Source organism: Somniosus microcephalus, unplaced genomic scaffold (assembly GCF_052327205.1).
Source record: "Somniosus microcephalus isolate GS21.2 unplaced genomic scaffold, FLI_Smic_1.0 scaffold4, whole genome shotgun sequence".
Lineage (NCBI taxonomy): Eukaryota > Metazoa > Chordata > Chondrichthyes > Squaliformes > Somniosidae > Somniosus > Somniosus microcephalus.
Genome location: NW_028225191.1, coordinates 338,454 through 362,392, shown reverse-complemented (window position 1 = coordinate 362,392; position 23,939 = coordinate 338,454). Strand labels below are relative to the sequence as shown.

The 23,939-nt window shown below is 49.2% G+C and overlaps 1 pseudogene; it reads left to right on the top strand.

Moving 5' to 3' along the window:
* The first annotated feature begins 16,746 nt into the window (after positions 1–16,746).
* LOC147084022 (uncharacterized) lies at positions 16,747–23,132 on the top strand (annotated as a pseudogene).
* The last annotated feature ends 807 nt before the right edge of the window (positions 23,133–23,939 follow it).

The window sequence follows — 23,939 nt, the reverse complement described above, 5'->3', positions numbered from 1 at the left end:
ATGTCAGGCTTACCGGTCTATAATTTCCCGTTTTCTCTCTACCACGTTTTTTGAACAGTGGGGTAACATTAGCTACCCTCCAATCCATGGGAACTGTTCCAGAGTCTATCGAATTTTGGAAGATGACCAGCAGTTCTGTCCCTCTAGTGCTACTTGTCTCTCCCAGTCCTCTCTTCACCTTGTTTCTCCTCTCTAATGTTTCATCCTGGTGCCCATCCCCCTGTCTAATTAATTTAAACCCTCCCCCACAGCACTAGTTAACCGTCCCATGAGGACATTGGTCCCAGCTCTGTTGAGGTGCAACCTGTCCACCTTGGACAGGTCCCTCCTGCCCCAGAACTGGTCCCTCCTGCCCCAGGAATCTGAAGTCCTGCAATATTTCTCTTTCAGGTACTTATCCAATTCCCTTTTGAAAGCGGTGATTGAATCTGCCTCCACCACCCTTTCAGGCAGTGCATTCCAGATCCTAACCACTCGCTGCGTCAAAAAGTTTTTCCTCATGTCGCCTTTGGTTCTTTTGTCAATCAGCTTAAATCTGTGTCCTCTGGTTCTCGACCCCTCTGCCAATTGGAAGAGTTTCTCTCTATCTACTCTGTCCAGACCCCTCTTGATCTTGAACACCTCTATCAAATCTCCTCTCAGTCTTCTCTGCTCCAAGGAGAACAACCCCAGCTTCTCCAGTCTATCAATGTAACTGAAGTCCCTCATCCCTGGAACCATTCTCGTAAATCTTTTCTGCACCCTCTCTAAGGCCTTCACATCCTTCCTAAAGTGCGGTGCCCAGGATTGGACACAATACTCCAGTTGAGGCCGAACTAGTGTTTTATAAAGGTTCATCATAATTTCCACACTTTTGTACTCTATACCTCTATTCATGAAGCCCAGGTTCCCGTAAGATTTTTAACTGCTTTCTCAACCTGCCCTGCCACCTTCAATGATTTGTGCACATATACCCCCAGCTCTCTCTGTTCGTGCACCCACTTTAGGATTGTACCCTTTAGTTTATATTTCCTCTCCTCATTCTTTCTACCAAAATGTATCACTTCACATTTTTCTGCATTAAATTTAATCTGCCACGTGTCCGCCCATTCCACCAGCCTGTCTATGTCCACTTGAAGTCTATCACTATCCTCCTCACTGTTCACTATACTTCCAAGTTCTGTGTCATCTGCAAATTTTGAAATTGTGCCTTGTACACCCACATCCAAGTCTTTAATATAGATCAAGAAAAGCAGTGGTCCTAGAACCGACCCCTGGGAAACACCACTGTGTACCTTCCTCCAGTCTGAAAAACAACCGTTCACCACTACTCACTGTTTCCTGTCACTTAGTCAATTCCCTATCCATGCAGCCACTGTCCCTTTTACTCCATGAGCTTCAACTTTGCTGGTAAGCCTATTATGTGGCACTTTGTCGAACGCCTTTTGGAAATCCATGCACACCACGTCAACCGCATTGCCCTCATCAACCCTCTCTGTTACCTCATCAAAAAACTCCATCAAGTTGGTTAAACACGATTTGCCTTTAACAAATCTGTGCTGGCTTTCCTTAATTAATCCACACTGTTAATTTTGTCCCTGATTTTTGTTTCTAAAAGCTTCCCCACTACTGAGGTAAATCTGACTGGCCCGTGGTTGCTGGGTTTGTCCTTACACCCTTTTTTGAACAAGGGTGTGACATTTGCAATTCTCCAGTCCTCTGGCACCACCCCAGTTTCTAATGAGGATTTGGAAGGTTATGGCCAGTACCTCCGCAATTTCTTCCTTCACGTCCCTCAGCGTACTAGGATGCTTCCCATCCAGTCCTGGTGACTTATTTACTTTAAGTACAGCCAGCCTTTCTAGTACCTTGTCTTTATCAATTTTTCTTCCATCCAGTATCTCCTCTACCTCCTCCTTCACTATGTCTATGGCAGCATCTTCTTCCTTGGTGAAGACAGATGCAAAGTACTGATTTAGTACCTCAGCCTTACCCTCTGCCTCCGTGCGTAGGTCTCCTTTTTGGTCCCTAATCGGCCCCACCCCTCCTCTTACTACCCGTTTACTATTTATCTGCCTATAGAAGACTTTTGGATTACCTTTTATGTTAGCTGCCATTCTATTCTCATGCTCTCTCTTTGCCCCTCGTATTTTCTTTTTCACTTCTCCTCTGAACTTTCTATATTTAGCCTGATTCTCAGATGTATTCTCGACCTGACATCTGTCATACATGCTCTTTTTCTGCTTCATCTTACTCTCTATCTCTTTCGTCATCCAGGGAGCTCTGACTTTAGTTGCCCTACATTTCCCCTTAGTGGGAATGTACCTCGACTGTACCCGAATTATTTCCTCTTTAAAGGCAGCCCATTGTTCCTCTACAGTTTTTCCTGCCAATCTTTGATTCCAATTTACCCGGGCCAGATCCATTCTCATCCCACTGAAATTGGCCTTGCCCCACAGTGCAGTGGATGCGCTCTAGACTGCACTCTCCCCCGAGGTGTCATCACCCTCACCGGGATTCAGCACTGAAAACCGGTTTGAGAGTGCCGCACTCCCGGGGGATTCCTGCACTGCCTTGCCTCCTCAAACCCTGCTGGGCGGCCACCCAGTTACAATTCCCACGAACTCTCTGTGGCTGTGGGGTGACCACCTCCTGGAACGTGTGCTCCAGGAAACTCTCAGCCTCCCGTCTGCCCGGCAGTGACTCCAGCCGCTCCCCAAGCTCAGAGACCCTGAGCTCGAGTTCCAGCCACGGGAGGCGCTTCCTGCACACGCGGTTCACCAGGACACGTGAAGCATCCTGGAGTTCCCACATGGCACAGGAATTGCAGCCATCGGTCCCATCGTTTGGTTTAAAATCTGTCTACTTAAGCTATAGATATATCTGATGTGAGGTTAGTGTCCCCTTCCCCCTGTTTATTATTCAATCAGTGATTGCCCCTTTGCCAGGCCCGCTGCCTGTGGCCCCTCTCCCAGATTCCAGCCCCAGCTCTGTGCTGCCTGCGGCCCCTCTCCCAGATTCCAGCTCCAGCTCTGTGCTGCCTGCGGCCCCTCTCCCAGATTCCAGCCCCAGCTCTGTGCTGACTGAGCTGCTCTCACCTGGGGACAGCAACTGGAGCCTGAAAATCAGCTTCACTGCCCCTGGGCTGGGAAAGAGCGACATGAAACAACATTCTCCCTCTTACTACTTTCTACACTCCTTTTACAGGGTTTTAGAAATGGAGCATTTACAGACAGGAAGCTCAGACCAAACATCACGTCAAGATCTGACAGAGTCGATTCATCAGGACCTTAATATCATCGGCCTTTGCACATGGAAGGAGAGAGCAGCGATCGCAGCGCAGACAAACTGCACACGTGTTCCGTGTGTGGACTCGCCTTCAGCCGATTGCCTGCCTTGGCGAGACACGTGCACCGTCACACCGGGGAGAAACCGGGTAAAGGTGGGGACAGCGGGAAGAGATTCAGTTCCCCATCTGCGTCAGATGTTCATCGGCGCAGTCACACCGGGGACAGTCCGTTCACCTGCTCAGTGTGTGGGAAGGGATTTGTTCATCCATCCCACCTGCTGAGACACCAGCAAGCTCACTCTGATGAGAGAGCGTTTAAATGTTCTGACTGTGGGAAGAGTTTTAAAAGCTCTGGGGTTCTGAAGGAACACCAGCAAGTTCACACTGGGGAGAGGCCATTTCCCTGCTCTGTGTGTGGGAAGGGATTCTCTGTTTCATCCAAATTGCTGAGACACCAGCTTGTTCACACTGATGAGAGAGCCTTTAAATGTTCTGTCTGTCAGAAGAGCTTTAAAAGCTCCACAGACCTGAAGCGACACCAGCTTGTTCACACTGATGAGAGAGCCTTTAAATGTTCTGTCTGTCAGAAGAGCTTTAAAAGCTCCACAGACCTGAAGCGACACCAGCTTGTTCACACTGATGAGAGACCGTTTACATGTTCTGACTGTGGGAAGAGTTTTAAAATCTCCGGGGCTCTGACCAAACACCAGCGAGTTCACACTGGGGAGAGGGAGTTCACCTGCTCTGTGTGTGGGAAGGGATTCACTCTCTCCTCCACCCTGCTGAGACACCAGCTGGTTCACACTGACGAGAGGCCAATCACCTGCTCCGAGTGCGGGAAAGGATTCACTCGTCTCACCTCTCTGCGGGAACACCAGCGGGTTCACACTGACGAGAGGCCATTTAAATGTTCCGACTGCGACAAGAGTTTCAAATGCTCCAAGGGCCTGAAGATGCATTGACGCATCCACACCGGGGAGAGGCCGTTCAGCTGCTCTCACTGCGGGAAGCGATTTACGCACTCATCTGATCTTCGGAAACACCAGTTCACCCACACTGGGAAGAGGCCATTCCCCTGCTCAGTGTGTGAAAAGAGATTCACCAGTTCATCTGACCTGCTGAGACACCAGCGAGTTCACACCTGAGTGCACTGGTCCCATTCTGCTGTTAATCACATGAAGGACTATTCTGTGTTAATAATGGCAATTATGGGGTTGGGGGGGCGGGGGCGGTTTGAAGATGCTGATAACCCCAGTAACTAGGCTGGAGTTTAAGAGGGGTCAGCCTCGTCTCAGTGGGTGACACACTCACCTCTAGAGTCAGAAGGTCGTGGGTTTGAGTCCCACTCTGGAAACTTGAGCACTTAATCTAGGCTCACATTCCAGGGCAGTATTGAGGGAGAGCTGCTCTGTCAGAGGTGCCATCTTTCAGATGCGACGTTAAACTGAGGCCCCGTCTGAAGGGATAATTACAGTCCTAGCCCTTTTGGGCTGTCCTAGATCAGGCGTATTCCCCAGACGTTCACTCTCAATTTAACTTCGAGATAGCCGAATTACATAAGATGCTTAAATGGGTCTAAAGGTTCAGACTATCTCTCCCTAAAGGAATGGAATGACTAAAGATGTTACCATCCTCCGGATAGTACTTTTAATATGTTGAACTAGACTGTAGCCTGATCCTGCTCCTATTTCGTGTGTCTAATTCTGTTAGATTCAGGAGATGGTTCTGTGATAGTGGATTGGCGGTTAGGATCAGATCAGCCATGATCTTATTGAATGGCGGAGCAGGCTCGAGGGGCCAATTGGCCTACTCCTGCTCCTATTTCTTATGTTCTTATGTAACCTTCTGGATATTATGAGGGTCTGGAATACCCCCCAGAATTCTGCAACTCCTTACAAAATTGTGTACAGATTTTGTGGGTTCACGAGTCTATACAGAATTACTCTTTGAGACTATTCTAAAAGTATATAGTTTTATTTAAGAGCTGACATTCAGTTAACATCTGTTGAATCAGTCGCAACATTAACAAATCAAAATACAATTAGCTTACATTCCTTATTTCTCAGAGATCCTTATTTTCAAATCTTTACTTCGTTACATTTCTTATTTCTTATTTCTAAATCCAGAACATCCACCAAAATCAATCTGACTTCCCGAGACTCAGTTAAAGACTTAGAGATGCCTCTGGAAAGTTGAGAAATGCTTTGCCCGTTCAACGTGTTCTGACTTTCTGTTAAAAAGGTCTTATTTTTATACCCTTTTGGCAGTGGTTTCTTCTTTGATGTTCTCTGCTGATGTCAGCTAATTGTCTTTATTGATACCGCTTTCGAATGCTTTCTATTTTATTGTCAATTCAACTATTGCATGCATAATTATTTCTCTACCTTTAAGTGTTCCAAAAACCATCGTAAAAGCAATGACAGCAATGGTTTCCATTTGATGTCATTCTTACCGAAGATTCTTCATTCAATTCTTAATATTGGCTTTACTGGTTCTTAGCAGACATTTTGACTCCCCTTATTCTCCAAGTTCAATACAAACACAATGCAATTGTTTGGTAACATAGAAAACATAGAAACATAGAAGATAGGAGCAGGAGTCGGCCATTCGGCCCTTCGAGCCTGCTCCGCCATTCAATGAGATCATGGCTGATCATTCAAATTCAGTACCCTGTTCCTGCCTTCTCCCCATATCCCTTGATCTCTTTAGCCTTAAGAAATATATCCAACTCTTTCTTGAATATATTTAATGAACTGGCCTCCACCGCCCTCTGTGGCAGAGAATTCCACAGGTTCACCACTCTCTGGGTGAAGAAATTCCTCCTAATTTCAGTCCTAAATGGCTTACCCCTTATCCTTAGACTATGACCCCTGGTTCTGGACTCCCCAGCCATCAGAAACATCCTTCCTGCATCTACTCTGTCCAGGCCCTGCTCTGTGTGTGGGAAGGGATTCTTGCAGTCCAACAACCTGCTGGCACACCAGCTTGTTCACACTGATGAGAGGCCGTTTATATGTTCTGACTGTGGGAAGAGCTTTAAAAGCTCCAATGACCTGCTGAGACACCAGCGAGTTCACACTGTTCTGTAGCGCAGGGCCCTGTAGACAGCTGGGGTGACATGAACGTGGAATGGATGAATGTTTTATAAATTCTTGTACTGCTGTTTAATCTTTCAATCTGTTGTGCTGATGATCCCCTTGATTTGACTGTTAATGTTATTTTTGTTTTTCTCCTTATCACAGGCAATTGCCTATTAAAAGTCAACCATCACAACCAATAAAACCTGTAACATAACAAAAAAAAAGTTTAAAGGAAACTTAAATGAAATTAAAATTCTATTTTCGGTGGTGATGATGCACGCCAGTCCCTCCGGTACCCACTGGTCACGGAAGGCCTCGAGCACGCCGGTGGACTGTTCATGTTATTACATCGAATGTACAGCACAGAAACAGGCCATTCAGCCCAACTGGTCCATGCCGGGGTTTATGATCCACGCGAGCCTCCTCCGACATATCCTCCTATGTTTATCTGGCTTCGTCTTAAATACATCTATGCCATTAGCCTCAACTACTCCTTGTGGGAGCGAGTTCCACATTCTCATCACTCTCTGGGTAAAGAACTTTCTCCTGAATTCCCTCCTGGATTTATTAATGACTGTTATATTGATGGCCCCATAACTATGATGAGATTCTGTTAATCTGACCAGTATGTTGTTGTACTTTGTCTTTTTCTGATGAATGAAACATTACTGAGCCCCTGTACCCGTGTTATGGGATGAAGTGCCAGACAAGTGAAGGCACAACGTCTGGGTGTGAATCTAATAATAACCTCACGGACCATATAGGTGTGATAGCCAGATGGGCTTGATGTTATAGTCTGGTCACAGATGGACTAAATTCCCTGAATTAGCAAGAGTTCAGGAGGCGGTCAACAGACGGGTCCAAACATAAGAACATAAGAAGTAGGAGCAGGAGTAGGCCATACGGCCCCTTGGGCCTGCTCCGCCATTCAATAGGATCATGGCTGATCCGAACCTAGACTCACGTCCACTTCCCTGCCCGCTCCCCGTAACCCCTAACTCCCTTATCAGTTAGGAAACTGTCTATCTCCGTTTTAAATTTATTTAATGTTGCAGCTTCCACAACTATCTGAGGTAGCAAATTCCATAGATTTACTACCCTCCGAGTGAAGAAGTTTCTCCTCATCTCAGTTTTGAAAGGGCAGCCCCTTATTCTAAGATTATGCCCCCTAGTTTGAGTCTCACCCCTCAGTGGAAACATCCTCACCGCATCCACCCGATCAAGCCCCCTCACAATCTTATATGTTTCGATAAGATCGCCTCTCATTCTTCTGAATTCCAATGAGTAGAGGCCCAACCTACTCAACCTTTCCTCATAAGTTAACCCCCTCATCTCCGGAATCAACCAAGTGACCCTTCTCTGAACTACTGTGAGAGCAAGCATATGTTTTCTTAAATATGGAAAGCAAAACCGTACGCAGTATTCCAGGTGTGGCCTCACCAGTACCCTGTATAACTGAAGCAAGACTTCCCTGCTTTTATACTCCATCCCCCTTGCAATAAAAGCCAAGATTCCATTGGCCTTCCTGATCACCTGCTGTACCTGCATACTAACCTTCTGTGTTTCATGCACCAGGACCCCCAGATCCCTTTGTACTGTAGCACTTTGCAGTTTCTTTCCATTTAGATAATAACTTGCTCTTTGATTTTTTCTGCCAAAGTGCATAACCTCACACTTTCCAACATTATACTCCATCTGCCAAATTTCTGCCCACTCACTTCGCCTGTCTATGTCCTTTTGCAGGTTTTTTATGTCCTCCTCACTCACTGCTTTCCCTCCCATCTTTGTATTGTTGGCAAATTTGGATACGTTGCACTCGGTCCCCTCCTCCAAATCGTTAATATAGATTGTAAAGAGTTGGGGTCCCAGCACTGACCCCTGCAGAACACCACCAGTTACTGATTGCCAACCCGAGAATGAACCATTTATCCCAACTCTCTGTTTTCTGTTAGATAGCCAATCTTCCACCCATGCCAGTATATTACCCCCAATCCTGTGATTTTTTATCTTGATCAGTAATCTTGTGTGGCACCTTGTCAAATGCCTTTTTGAAGTCCAAATATACCACATCCACTGGTTCCCCTTTATCCACCCTGTTTGTTACGTCCTCAAAGAATACGAGCAAATTTGTCAAACATGATTTCCCCTTCATAAAACCATGCTGACTGTCAGATTAAATTATGCTTATCCAAATATCCTGTTACTGCTTCCTTAATAATGGACTCCAACATTTTACCAACCACAGATGTTAGGCTAACTGGTCAATACTTTCCAGCCTTTTGTCTACCTCCCTTTTTAAATAAGGGCATTACATTAGCAGTTTTCCAATCTGCTGGGACCTTTCCTGAATCCAGGGAGTTTTGGAAAATTACAACCAATGCATCCGCAATCCCTACCACTACTTCTCTCAAGACCCTAGGCTGTAAGCCATCAGGTCCAGGGGACTTATCTGCCTTAAGTCCCATGATCTTACCGAGTACCACCTCCTTAGTGATTTTATTCGTGTTTAGCTCCTCCCCCGCCCCCCCCATAGCCCCCTGTTTGTCCAGTATTGGGATATTTTTAGTGTCCTCTACTGTAAAGACTGATACAAAATATTTGTTCAGCGTATTTGCCATCTCCATGTTCCCCACTACTAATTTCCCAGTCTCGTCCTCTAAGGGACCAACATTCACTTTAGCCACCCTTTTTCTTTTTATACAACTGTAGAAACTCTTGCTATCTGTTTTTATATTTTTTGCTAGTTTACTTTCATAATCTATCTTCCCTTTCTTAATTAATCTTTTAGTTATTCTTTGCTGGCTTTAAATGCTTCCCACTCTTCTATCCTCCCACTAGATTTGGCTACTTTGTATGCCCTTGTTTTCAGTCAGATACTATCCTTTCTTACTTTACTTAGCCACAGATGGCTGTCTTTTCTTTTATGCCACTTTTTCCTCAGTGGAACATATTTTCCTTGAAAGTTGTGAAATATCTCCTTGAATGTACACCACTGCTCCTGTACCGTTTTACACCTTAATCTATTTTCCCAGTCCACTTTAGTCAACTCTGCTCTCATACCTTCATAGTCTCCTTTTATTTAAGCTTAGTACGCTGGTTTGAGATCCAACTTTCTCACCCTCCAACTGAATTTGGAATTCAACCATGTTATGGTCACTCATTCCAAGGGGATCCTTTACTAGGACATTTTTTATTAATCCTGTCTCATTACACCGGACCAGATCTAAGATTGCCTGCCCCCTGGTTGGTTCAGTAACATACTGCTCAAGGAACCCATCCCTAATGCACTCTATGAACTCTTTCTCAAGGCTGCCCTGCACAATTTGATTTGTCCAGTCAATATGAAAGTTAAAATCTCCCATGATTATAGCTGTTCCCTTATTACAACCCCAACTATTTCCTGATTTATACTCCGACCATTGGAGTTGCAACTGTTAGGAGGCCGATAGACTACGCCCACTAGTGACTTTTTCCCCTTATTATTCCTTATTTCCACCCAAACCGTTTCACAATCCTGATCCTTTGACCCAATATAATTTCTCACTATTGCAGTGATTCCATCCTTTATTAACACAGCCACCCCACCTCCTTTTCCTTCCTGTCTGCCCTTCCTAATAGTCAAATACCCCTGGATGTTTAGTTCCCAGTCATGGTCACCCTGCAGCCATGTCTCCGTAATGGCCACCAGATCATACCCATGTGTAGTTATTTGTACCATCAACTCATCTATTTTGTTACGAATGCTGCGTGCATTCAGATAAAGAACTTTTAAATATGTTTTGTGACAATTTATTCCTGCTTTTACCCCTTTTACTACTTTACCTTTATCTTTATATATTCTGTCCCTTCCTGGCACGCTCTGGTTTTTAATTCCCCCACTGCTACCTTGCTCTATTGCCTTCTCTGCTGACATTTTTATTTTTCGCTCTCTTGAAACCTCCCCCCCACTAATTAGTTTGAAGCCCTCTCTACAGCCCTAGTTATTCGATTCACCAAGATTCTAGTCCCAGCACTGGCCAAGTGAAGTCTGTCCCAACGGAACAGCTCTCTCCTGTCCCAGTACTGGTGCCAGTGTCCCAAGAAGCAAAACCCATTTCTCCCACACCAGTCTTTGAGCCACACATTTAACTCTCTGATTTTATTTACCCTAGCCAAATTTGCTCGTGAGGGCAGGTACAGCAAGGGTTAGATACAGAGTAAAGCTCCCTCTACACTGTCCCATCAAACACTCTCAGGGCAGGTACATCACGGGTTAGATACAGAGTATAGCTCCCTCTACACTATCCCATCAAATACTCCCAGGGCAGGTACAGCACAGGTTAGATACAGAGTAAAGCTCCCTCTACACTGTCCCATCAAACACTCCCAGAGCAGGTACAGCACGGGTTAGATACAGAGTAAAGCTCCCTCTACACTGTCCCGTCAAACACTCCCAGGGCAGGTACAGCACGGGTTAGATACAGCGTAAAGCTCCCTCTACACTGTCCCGTCAAACACTCCCAGGGCAGGTACAGCACGGGTTAGATACCGAGTGTCAGCCGTGGCTCAGGCGGCAGCACTCTCTCCTCTGAGTCAGAAGGTTGTGGGTTGAAGTCCCACTCCAGAGACTCGAGTCTAAAACTCTGTGCTGCCCCTCCAGTGCAGTGCTGAGGGAGTAAAGCCCAGTGCAGAGTAAAGTTCCCTCTGCACTGCTCCACTAACAGGCCTGAGCCCCAAACTCAGAAGAGCGCCCTCTGCTGCATTCCACTTGTCTCAGCAGCGGGAGAAGCAGGCAGCGGAAGTCCCGCCCCTCGGACACCCCGATTGGTTGGAGGACCCGCTGCCACCTCAGTCCTTCGAGCTGCGCCTGCTCTCTCCCTATTGGTCGGAGCTCCCGTCAGTCACCGCCGCGGAGTTGATGACGTGCCCCAGTCCGGCTCCCTGCAGAAGACAAGGGGCTGCGGCCGCTCAATCCGCTCTGCTCGGTGCCGGGAGGGCGCTGGGACGGTGCGGTTTGTATTTTCTTTTTATTTATCTCCCCGCCCGCGCTTCTCTCCGCTATATATAAAAATACCTCATAAAACTCACTTTCCGCCGGTGATCCGGACTCTCGCGGTTGCCCGGGCCGACCCAGAATGCGAGGCCCTGCGCAGGCGCGGTAGCGACTCATCCTCGGGAGCGGGGCCCGGCAGCGCATGCGGAGTAGGCGGAGGGGCGGGGCCTGTTCAGAGCCAGCGCTCACCTTGGAGCGGCGCATGCGGAGGAGGGGGAGGGGGCGGGGCCTGTTCAGAGCCCGTGCTCACCTTGGAGCGGTGCATGCGGAGTAGGGGGAGGGGGCGGGACCTTTTCAGAGCCCGCGCTCACCTTGGAGCGGCGCATGTGGAGTAGGGGGAGGGGGCGGGGCCTGTTCAGAGCCCGCGCTCACCTTGGAGCGGCGCATGCGGAGGAGGGGGCGGGGTCGGGGCCTGTTCAGAGCCCGCGCTCACCTTGCAGCGGCGCATGCGGAGTAGGGGGAGGGGGCGGGGCCTGTTAGGAGCCCGCGCTCACCTTGGAGCGATGCATGCGGAGGAGGGGGCGGGGTCGGGGCCTGTTCAGAGCCCGCGCTCACCTTGGAGCGGCGCATGCGGAGTTGGGGGAGGGGGCGGAGCCTGTTAGGAGCCTGCGCTCACCTTGCAGCGGCGCATGCGGAGTAGGGGGAGGGGGCGGGGCCTGTTAGGAGCCCGCGCTCACCTTGCAGCGGCGCATGCGGAGTAGGGGGAGGGGGCGGGGCCTGTTTAGAGCCTGCGCTCACCTTGGAGCGGCGCATGCGGAGTAGGGGGAGGGGGCGGGGCCTGTTCAGAGCTCGCGCTCACCTTGGAGCAGCGCATGCGGAGTAGGGGAGGGGGCGGGGCCTGTTCAGAGCTCGTGCTCACCTTGGAGCAGCGCATGCGGAGTAGGGGGAGGGGGCGGGGCCTGTTCAGAGCCCGCGCTCACCTTGGAGCGTCGCATGCGGAGTAGGGGGAGGGGGCGGGGCCTGTTCAGAGCCCATGCTCACCTTGGAGCGGTGCATGTGGAGTAGGGGGAGAGGCCGGAGCCTGTTCAGAGCCCGCGCTCACCTTGGAGCGGCGCATGCGGAGTAGGGGGAGGGGGCGGGGCCTGTTCAGATCCCACGCTCACCTTGGAGCAGCGCATGCGGAGTAGGGGGCGGGGGCGGGCCTGTTCAGAGCCCGCGCTCACCTTGGAGCGGTGCATGTGGAGTAGAGGGAGCGGGCGGGGCCTGTTCAGAGCCTGCGCTCACCTTGGAGCAGCGCATGCGGAGTAGGGGGAGGGGGCGGGGCCTGTTCAGAGCCCGCGCTCACCTTGTAGCGGCGCATGTGGAGTGGGGGGAGGGGGTGGGGCCTGTTCAGAGCCCGCGCTCACCTTGGAGCGGCGCGTGCGGAGTAGGGGGAGGGGGCGGGTCCTGTTCAGAGCCCGCGCTCACCTTGGAGCGGCGCATGCGGAGTAGGGGGAGGGGGCGGGGCCTGTTCAGATCTCGCGCTCACCTTGGAGCAGTACATGTGGAGTAGGGGGAGAGGCCGGAGCCTGTTCAGAGCCCGCGCTCACCTTGGAGCGGCCATGCGGAGTAGGGGGAGGGGGCGGGGCCTGTTCAGAGCCCGCGCTCACCTTGGAGCGGCGCATGCGGAGTAGGGGGAGGGGGCGGGGCCTGTTCAGAGCTCGCGCTCACCTTGGAGCAGTGCATGTGGAGTAGGGGGAGAGGCCGGAGCCTGTTCAGAGCCCGCGCTCACCTTGGAGCGGCCATGCGGAGTAGGGGGAGGGGGCGGGGCCTGTTCAGAGCCCGCGCTCACCTTGGAGCGGAGTAGGGGGAGGGGGCGGGGCCTGTTCAGAGCTCGCGCTCACCTTGGAGCGGCACATGCGGAGTAGGGGGAGGGGGCGGGGCCTGTTTAGAGCCCGCGCTCACCTTGGAGCGGAGCATGCGGAGTAGGGGGAGGGGGCGGGGCCTGTTCAGAGATCACCTCCAACAATGAGAACAACAACAACTTGTATTTCTATAGCGCCTTTAACGTTGGAAATCGTCCCAAGGCACTGCACAGGAGGATTGTAAGACATTGAAAAATGTGACCCCGAGCCACAGAAGGAGAAATTCGGGCAGATGGTCAAAAGCTTGGTCACAGAAGTGGGTTTTGATCAGCCATGATCTCATTGAATGGCGGAGCAGGCTCGAGGGGCCGAATGGCCGACTCCTGCTCCTATTTTCTATGAAAGAGAGGTGGAGAGGTTCAGGGAGGGAATTCCAGAGCTTAGGGCCGAGGCAACAGAAGACACGGCCACTGATGGTGCAGCGATTATAATCAGGGATGCTCAAGAGGGCAGAATTGGAGGAACACAGATATCTCGGGGCGGGGGGGAGGAGGTTGTTTACTTTGGAACCGAGGAGGCTGAGGGGAGACCTGATTGAGGTGTATAAAATTCTGAGGGGCCGAGATAGGAAGGACCTATTTCCCTTGGCAGAGGGGTCCACAACCAGGGGGCATAGATTTAAAGTAATTGGTTGGAGCTTTAGAGGGGAGTTGAGGAGAAATGTTTTCACCCAGTGGGTGGTGGGGGTCTGGAACTCACTGCCTGACAGGGTGGTAGAGGCAGAAACTCTCATCACATTTAAAAAAGTACTTGGATATGCATTTGAAGTGCCGTAACCTACAAGGCCACGGACCAAGTGCTGGAAAGTGGGATTAGTGTGGATAGCACTTAATCGGCCGGCACGGACAAGATGGGCCGAATGGCCTCCTTCTGTGCCTTAATTTTTCTGTGATTCTATCGTGGGGGGCGGGTGGTTGTGAGGCTGAAGGGAATAACTAAGATAGGGAGGAGCGAGGCCATGGAGGGATTTGAAAACAAGGATGAGAATTTTGAAATCGAAACATTGCTAAACGGGAGCCAATGTAGGTCAGTGAGTACAGGGGTGATGGGTGAATGGGACTTGGTGTTGAGTTACGACACGGGTAGTTTTGGATCACCTCAAGTTTACGTGGGGTGGAATGTGGGAGGCCAGCCAGGAGTGCGTTGGAATAGTTGAGTCTCGAGGTAACAAAGGCCCAGGTGAGGGTTTCAGCAGACGATGAGCTGAGGCGGGGCGGAGACGGGCGATGTTACTGAGGTGGAAATAGGCGGTCTTAGTTATGCTGCGGATATATGTTCGGAAGCTCATTTCAGGGTCAAATATGACACCAAGGTTGTGAACAGTGTGGTTCAGCCTCGGGGAGATGTTAGGGAGAGAGATGGAGTCAGTGGCTAGGGAACAGAGTTTGTGGCAGGGACTGAAAACAATGGCTTCGGTCTTCCCAATATTTAATTGGAGAAAATTTCTGCTCACCCAGAACCGGATTAGAGATCGTGGCGGGGTCGAGAGAAGTGATGGTGAGGTCGACATGGGTGTCGTCAGCGTACATGTGGAAACTGACGCTGTGTTTTCAGATGTCACCAAGGGGCAGCATTTAGATGAGAAATAGGAGGGGCTTAAGGATAGATCCTTGGGGGACACCAGAGGTAACGATGCGGGAGCGGGAAGAGAAACCATTGCAGGCGATTCTGTGGCTACGATTAGATAGATAAGAATGGAACCAGGCGAGTGCAGTCCCACCCAGCTGGACGACGGTGGAGAGGTGTTGGGAGAAGGATGGAGTGGTCAACCATGTCAAAGGCTGCAGACAAGTCAAGAAGGATGAGGAGAGATAGTTTACCTTTGTCACAGTCACAAAGGATGTCATTTGATGAGACTTTGATGAGACTTGATTTGACTTCAGGGCCAAGTCAGTGAGGTGGATTGGGCTGATTCTGGCCTGCTGGTTATTGTGGGCATGGCTGGACACCAGTGGGACCGGCTCTGCCCTGTTTGTTCTTTGAGGCAAAATTAGTCAAAAAAGTTCCTGCTCCCCCCTTACCCTTTCTACACTCCTTTTACAGGGTTTTAGAAGTGGAGCATTTACAGACAGGAAACTTAAACCAAACATCACCTCAAATTCTGACAGATTTACGCGATTCCTCAGGACCTGATTCAGTCGCTCCTCCAATCTGCTGGCACACCCGTGAGTTCACACTGGGGAGAGAACTTTTAAATGTTCTGAAAGAGCTTCAAAATCTACAAATACCTGAAGCGACACCAGTGGCCACACACTGGGGGAAACCCAGGCCGCATGTGTGGGAAGGGATTCACTCAGCCATCCGTTCCAATGATACACCAGCAAGTTCACACTAGGGAGAGACCTTTAACCCACTCCGTGTGTGGGCAGGGATTAATTGCACCCTCCGTGCTGCTGAGACACCAGCTTGTCCACACCGATGAGAGACCATTGACATGCTCCGTGTTTTTGAAGCGATTCTCTCATTCTGCCACCCTCCTGAGACACCAGCTTGTTCACAGTGATGAGAGATCGATTAAATGTTCTGACTGTGGGAAGAGATTTAAAAGGTCTGTGGAAACGTGAATAAAATGGACAATGAATTGGCTTACAAAAATGGTTTGGATTTGGAAATGGGAATAAAATGGGCAATGAATTGGCTCACAAAATGGCTTCACACAAGACAAGTCTAGATTAGATTAAAAAGCAGCCCCAGCTTTGCAGAGTGCAAAAGCTAGCAGAACAGAGAAATACCTGCCCCAGCCTGAGGCCAAGTATTAACAAAGTGTTAACGACCAGATCAGGGTCACTGAAAGGGCCTAACTGCTGACTAGAGAATGATTGACTAGCCATTGTTCGGTGCCCACAGCAGTGAGACAAGTCAGGACCTGCTTGCCAGACTGAAGACCAGATCATGGTCAAACTGAAAGGGCTTTAGTGATTCCCATTGGAGAACGCTTGTTGCCAGGGAAGTGATGTAACAAAACACTTGTTGCCAGGGAAGTGATGTAGTGACCCTTGTCCCACGGTATAATAGGGGCTTCCCCACCGGTATTCTCTCTCTTAGCCAGAAGGCGTGTGGAACATCAAGAGGGTCAGACATCTCCCGGGGACGTAAATGCTGGCACCACGTGTCTAACCCGGTGTGACCCTCGGGACACAAATGTACTGTCGATATGCTGTATGACCACTCCGAACAGTAATGAATAAAATGATGTTGTTTTAACTCTCTGAACCCTCGAGCCTGGAATTCTTCGTACTACGGAACTCAAGACGAGGACCAGAAAAACCCGGTTCTTACAACTTGGCGTAGTCGGCAGGATCGCAAGACATCAAGAAAGGGGAAAAAGGTAAGCACTGGAATTTATTGTGCCCTTTTTGCACCCTGTCTCTGCGATCTTTATTGAATGAACCAACCGGGTAGCGTACCCTCTGGCTGGTGGTTAACGGAGCACAGGTCCCATTGCTAGCTAGCACGCGGCGGAGTCCGGGACGACTCTAGTCTATTTCAAACTTATTCGTTAAGTCTACGACCTGTGGCAACATGACGGAACCAAGTAGAAAACCAACGACGGAAAAAGGAGGCAGAGCCCCTCCTGAGACCACGTTAGAGGAAATAATAATCCAACTCAAACAGTATATAGAAAGTACATTCGATGTCCCACAACATGAATATAATATCGAATCAAAATTTGGTGCCTCAAAAGGACAATGGTCCCTTGATGATATAAAAAGAGCATGGGGCAAGACCACCCGTATGAAAGGAGGGAAAAGAAAAACGGGCTGGGTATTGGCCACCTTGAAACAGTGTAGGCAGAGAGGGGAAATAACTCGGAAGGCGGCAGAGGCCAAAGAGAAAGAACAAAAAACAGCTCTCCACGAACAGATAACAAAATACAAAACCGAGTTAGAGAAACACCAAAAATGCCTTGAAAAAGCAAACGAAAGAGCAGAAAAGTGGAAGGCAAAAACCAAGAAAGGGAGATACACAGGGAAAATAGGGAAAATCCCGGAGTGGTGATGACTACTCCAACACTCTTGTATCCTACCTATCCTGCAGCGCCCCCTACAGCCCCTCCGGCATATGAACAGCCCACGCTCCAACCCCGATCAAACGAAGCCCATATTGCTATAATAAATACCCCTCTTACGGACTCATCAGGTGAAGAAGATATAACCAAGAAACCACCCCCATGCCTTGCCCCCATCAGGTTACAAAAACATGAAGTAGGCGGCCGAAATCTCCGAATTTATACCTACTACCCGGCCAACCCAAAAGATATAGATCAATGGGCAACTGATATGCCGCACCCAAAGAAAAGCGGAGTAAAAGCCTGGCAGTTCCTGGAAAGAAAAAGGACAAACTATAACCTGCACCCATTTGATGGATGCCAGGTTATAGCAGTAGTAGTTAGCGCAAGAGAGTCGGCCGCCCTGACGGCAATAGTAAATATGGCCGTCACCAGACGAGCAAACGCCCTACTTAACGCAGCCAGACAAGCACACCAAGTGGCCTTAGCGGCGCACCAAGCAGCCAACCCACCTCCAGCTGTCGGAGCCCAACCCCCCGCCGTACCACCTCCAGCACCACCAGTCCTAATAGTCCCCCCTGACCTAGCTCTGATAGAATCAGAAGCCGATAGGACAGAAGGGTGGACGGCCATTAGAAATTGGCTACAGGAAAGGGGCCCGAGCAATCCAGACTGGTCCAAAATAGCCTCCTGTGTCCAAAAAGAAAAAGAAGACCCCAATGACTTCGCCGGTCGTTTCGCCAACCAGTGGTTAGAGTACTCTGGCATGGGACAGAATACTGAAGCAGAGGTGGATGCCTGCACCCATGAACCATTGAAAAACGCCTTTATGAATGGTTTGAGACCTGACCTGGCAAAATTGGTAAAATTAACAATGGCAAACTGGAAAACAAACGCAGTTTCTTTTGCGGACCTGACCCAACAAGCCGTAACCCAGGATAGAGAACACTGTGCCAAGCTCCGAGCCATGAAACTAAACCCCCCCGGAGCGAGTAAACTCTGCACCCCCCTGGGAAAACCCAGGTAAGAAACCAGGCAATTGCCACAAATGTGGGAAAGAGGGACACTGGGCTAGAACATGCCGAGTGGGCAACAGGGGTAGAGGAAGAGGTGGGGGAGGACAATGGCAAGGACAGGCAGTCCCAGATAATCAACCCGGCACAAATCCGTGGCAGACCCTGGGCGCCGCCGGCCTGGATGACACCCAGGCAATTACCCCCTCCCCACCGACCCTTAGCCCTGGAGAGATGGCGATGGTAGAAATGTACCGGAACTCAAACTCCACCGGAAGGGAAACCTTCAACAGCATGGCCCGACAGCATTCAAAAAACCAATAGACCCCACCAACGAACCCCCAAAGGTAGAGGTACCTTGGCAACTGAGAGCTTTAATCACCCAAGCCAGGGACGGCCTCTATATGACTTTGTTGGTGGGAAAAACAGATAACTCACCCCCACTGGAAGTAGACTGCCTATTGGATACAGGAGCAGAATTAACGGTCTTCCCCACACAATATGCCCAAGACTGCCCATTAGATGGAAAGACTAAGAAAGCCTCAGGGGCCAGCGGAGAAGACATCATCTCACATAGAACCCACCAAATGACCTTGTGTTTTGGCCCCTATGAAACAAGGGAACATATATGGATTGGGCCCGTCATCGCCCCCATCATTGGCTTGGACATATTGACAAAGCTAGACTTTAGCCTACACTTCACTGGGAACGGAGACATAGGCTGGATGATCCAAAACAGCCCCCGCAGGATAAGAGCTGTGAAAGAGAATAGTAAGGATGAGTGGGGCCTGAAGGACCATCCTATCTGGGCGACCACGATTATGGAAACAGATAATTTGACCATTACTAAATCCGGGCCGGGCAATCCAGCAAGCATGATGCCCCTGACAAACCCCAGAGAACTAGAAAGTGATCACGACTGTGTAAACCTGTTAGACGCCATGCAGCAAAGGGCTGAGACACAGGAACTACCCTTACACAATCCCGAAATGGTCCTTTACACGGATGGGTCATCCTTTGTGGAAAAAGGAACTCGATTGGCAGGGTGGGCGGTTACAACAGAATTTGCAGTAGTACGAGCAGGAAGCATGGGAGGAGGGGCCTCAGCACAACAGGCAGAACTAGTCGCACTCACCCAAGCCTGTCTCTATGCTCGAGACAAGACGGCCAATATATGTACTGATTCTAGATATGCCTTTGGCATCGCTCATGACTTTGGACAATTATGGAAACAAAGAGGTTTTCTGACAGCTGCAGGTACACCCATAAAAAATGGAAGAGAGGTAACAGCATTAATGGAGGCCATCCAGTTACCCGAAGAAGTGGCCATACTAAAATGTAAGGGCCATATCAAAGAGGATACCCCTGAAGCTAGGGGCAACGCTAGGGCAGACGAAGCAGCAAAATACGCCGCCCGTACCATTACCCCCCCAACACCTCAGGTGCGATATATCACGACAAACAACGACCAAGGGGACATCCTACTAATGCAAAGAGAGACCCCAAGGGAGGAGCAATGGACATGGTTAGAAAATGGGTTGCAACCCAATAAAGATGGCATATGGCAACATCTCAAAACGGGAGCAGTAGGATGCCCAAAGAAACTGATGCCGTTTTTGGCCCAACAAATACACTCGTGTGGACACATAGCCACACAGCAAATGACAGCCAGATTCCAGAGAAATTGGTGGGCAAAAGGGTTTCGAACTCAAGCCCAAAGAATAGTGGAGCAATGTGTGACATGCCAGAAAGTAAATCCCGGACAAAAAATTGAAGTACCAATGTTAAAAGCACCTGCTCCGGCAGGGCCCTTCCAACATTTACAGGTCGACTATATTTCCTTGCCAAAATGTCAGGGATATACAGATGTATTGGTGATAGTCGATCGCTTTTCACAATGGATTGAAGCCACCCCAGTTCGAAGCGCCACCGCTGCTGCAACCGCGAAAGTCTTGTGTAAAGATTACATTCCTAGATGGGGCGTGCCCTTATGTATTGACTCAGACCAAGGCACACATTTTACGGGGGAAATAATTAAAGAACTTTGTAGACTACTACAAATACAATGGTCATTGCATTGCCCATACCACCCCCAATCATCGGGACAAGTGGAAAGAGCAAACAGGACAATTAAACAACGGCTCACTAAGTATCACTCTGAAGGAGTGCCATGGCCTCAGGCCCTACCCCTTGTCCTATGTAGTATTCGAGCCACCCCGAATAGGACCACTGGACTAAGCCCCTATGAGGTCGTTACCGGTAGACCAATGTCGCTACCCGGAACAATAGATCTACGTAGGGCTGACATTCATCTTCTAAGTGACACAGTACTAAAGTATTGCAAAGATCTAACAGATGCTGTCAGTTTTGCTTCCCAACAGGTCAGCGCAGCGTGGCAAGAACCCCCACCGGGAGGACACAGTTTAGTCCCCGGGCTACAAGTTTGGGTAAAGAAAATAAAGCCAGCCCCCCTGGAAGACAAGTGGGAAGGTCCGTATGTCATCCTGTTGACCACAGGAGCAGCCGTGAAAGTACAAGGAAAGAAAGCTTGGATACACGCGTCACACGTGAAAAGAGATACGACAGGAGCCCCAACAGAAGGATAAATTGGACTTATTGTGTACCATGATTCCCATACATGGCTGAAAATATTGGGACAGAAATTACTGTATGGTTTGATTGTTATAAGTGGTGTAATTTTGGGAATTATTATTTTTGTAAATATTATCAAATGTTGTATAAGTCGTGCAGGAACTACTATACCCCCTCGCCTCTCCCGAATTAGGGTAGAAGTAGACACAGCAAAGCAGGGGAAACCCCCAGAGGAAGCCTGTTCGGTCCTACACAGTTATCTGTAAATTCGAAATTAAAACCCTTTTGGTTGTGTTCATGGCCAGAACACAAACAAAACGGAGACACAGGGTGTGTTTTTGATAAAGTGCACTATCAAGAGTATACCTTGTATATAATGATTCTTGTAGATTGTATAAAGAATCAAAGGGAGGGATGTGGAAACGTGAATAAAATGGACAATGAATTGACTTACAAAAATGGTTTGGATTTGGAAATGGAAAAAAATGGGCAATGAATTGGCTCACAAAATGGCTTCACACAAGAAAAGTCTAGATTAAATTAAAAAGCAGCCCCAGCTTTGCAGAGTGCAAAAGCTAGCAGAACAGAGAAATACCTGCCCCAGCCTGAGGCCAAGTATTAACGAAGTGCTAACGACCAGATCAGGGTCACTGAAAGGGCCTAACTGCTGACTAGAGAATGATTGACTAGCCATTGTTCGGTGCCCACAGCAGTGAGACAAGTCAGGACCTGCTTGCCAGACTGAAGACCAGATCATGGTCAAACTGAAAGGGCTTTAGTGATTCCCATTGGAGAACGCTTGTTGCCAGGGAAGTGATGTAACAAAACACTTGTTGCCAGGAAAGTGATGTAGTGACCCTTGTCCCAAGGTATAATAGGGGCTTCCCCACCGGTATTCTCTCTCTTAGCCAGAAGGCGTGTGGAACATCAAGAGGGTCAGACATCTCCCGGGGACGTAAATGCTGGCACCACGTGTCTAACCCGGTGTGACCCTCGGGACACAAATGTACTGTCGATATGCTGTATGACCACTCCGAACAGTAATGAATAAAATGATGTTGTTTTAACTCTCCGAACCCTCGAGCCTGGAATTCTTCGTACTACGGAACTCAAGACGAGGACCAGAAAAACCCGGTTCTTACAGGTCCCAGGATCTGAAGAGACACCAGCTGGAGAGAGCAGGAGAGATTATCTTCCCACACACGGAGCAGGTGAACATATTCACTCGGTCCTCGAATCTACTGGCACACCAGCGAGTTCACACTGGGGAGAGGTCGGTGAAACATTCCAACAGTGGAAAAAGCTTTCAAAGGTCGCAGGAGCTGAAGGGACTCCAGCTGGAGAGAACAGGAAAGAGGCCATTCACCTGCTCCGTTTGTGGGAAGAGATTCACTCGGTCTTCGAATCTGCTGACTCACCAGCGAGTTCACACCGGGGAGAGACCGTTCACCTGCTCCGTGTGTGGGAAGGGATTCGCTCAGTCATCCCACCTACTGACACACCAGCAAGGTCACACTGGGGAGAGACCGTTCACCTGCTCCGTGTGTGGGAAGGGATTAACTCGGTCATCCCACCTACTGACACACCAGCGAGTTCACACTGGAGAGAGCCCGTTCACCTGCTCTGTGTGTGGGAAGGGATTCACTGATTCATCCAACCTGTTGAGACATCAGCAATATCACACTGATGAGAGACCATTTAAATGTTCTGTCTGTGGGATGAGCTTTAAAACCTCTGGGGATCTGAAGAAACACCAGCAAGTTCACACCGATGCGAGACCGTTTACATGTTCTGTTTGTGGGATGAGCTTTAAAAGCTCCAGCAATCTGAACAGACACCAGCAAGTTCACACTGGGGAGAGGCCGTTCACCTGCTCCGTGTGTGGGAAGGGATTCACTCAGTCATCCAGCCTACTGACACACCAGCGAGTTCACTCCGATTAGAGACCTTTTACATGTTCTGTCTGTGGGATGAGCTTTAAAAGCTCCGGGAATCTGAAGGGACACCAGCGAGTTCACACTGGGGAGAGGCCGTTCACCTGCTCCGTGTGTGGGAAGGGATTCACTCGGTCATCAAGCCTGGTGAGACACCAGCGAGTTCACACTGATGAGAAACCATTTAAATGTTCTGACTGGTAAGACATTTATATGTTCAAAGAGTCTGAAGAGACACCAGCTGGAGAGTGAAGGAAAGAGACTGTTCACCTGCTCAGTGTGTGGCAAAGGATTCACTTGGTCATCGCACCTACTGAGACACCAGCGAGCTCACATTGTTCTGTAGCACAGAGCCCCGGAGACAGCTGGGGTGACATGAACATGGAATGGATGAATGTTTTATAAATTCTTGTACTGCTGTTTAATCTTTAAGTCTGTTATGCTGATGATTCCCTTCTTTTGACTGTTCATGGTGTTCCATAGAATGTACAGCACAGAAACAGGCCATTCAGCCCAACTGGTCCATGCCAGTGTTTATGCCCCACACCCACCCTACTTCAATTAACCCGATCAACATCTCCTCCCATTCCTTTCTCCCTTGTGTGGCTTCCTCATAAATCCATCTGTGCTGTTCACCTCAACTACTCCCTGTGGTAGCGAGTTCCCCATTCTCACCATTCTCTGGATAAAAAAGTTTCTCCTGAACTCCCTGCTGGATTTGTTAGTGACTTTTACATTTATAGCCACATAAATATGATGAGATTCTGTTAAGCTGACCAGTATGTTGTTGTACTTTGTCTTTTTCTGATGAATGAAACATTACTGAGCCCCTGTACCCGTGTTATGGGATGAAGTGCCAGACAAGTGAAGGCACAACGTCTGGGTGTGAATCTGATAATAACCTCACGGACCGCATAGGTGTGATAACCAGACGGGCTTGTGGTTATAGTCTGGTCGCAGATGGACTAAATTCCCTGAATTAGCAGGAGTTCAGGAGGCGGTCAACAGACGGGTCCAAACAATCCCATTTCCTGAGCGGTAACCAAGCTTGTGTATAAGAACAGGCCACTTAAGCCGTTGTCAGTTGGAACAGACTCGAGAAAATCGCGCATGAATCCACTGTACTTCTATTCTCCAGATTGAGGGAATTATCACCCGATCTGTGTT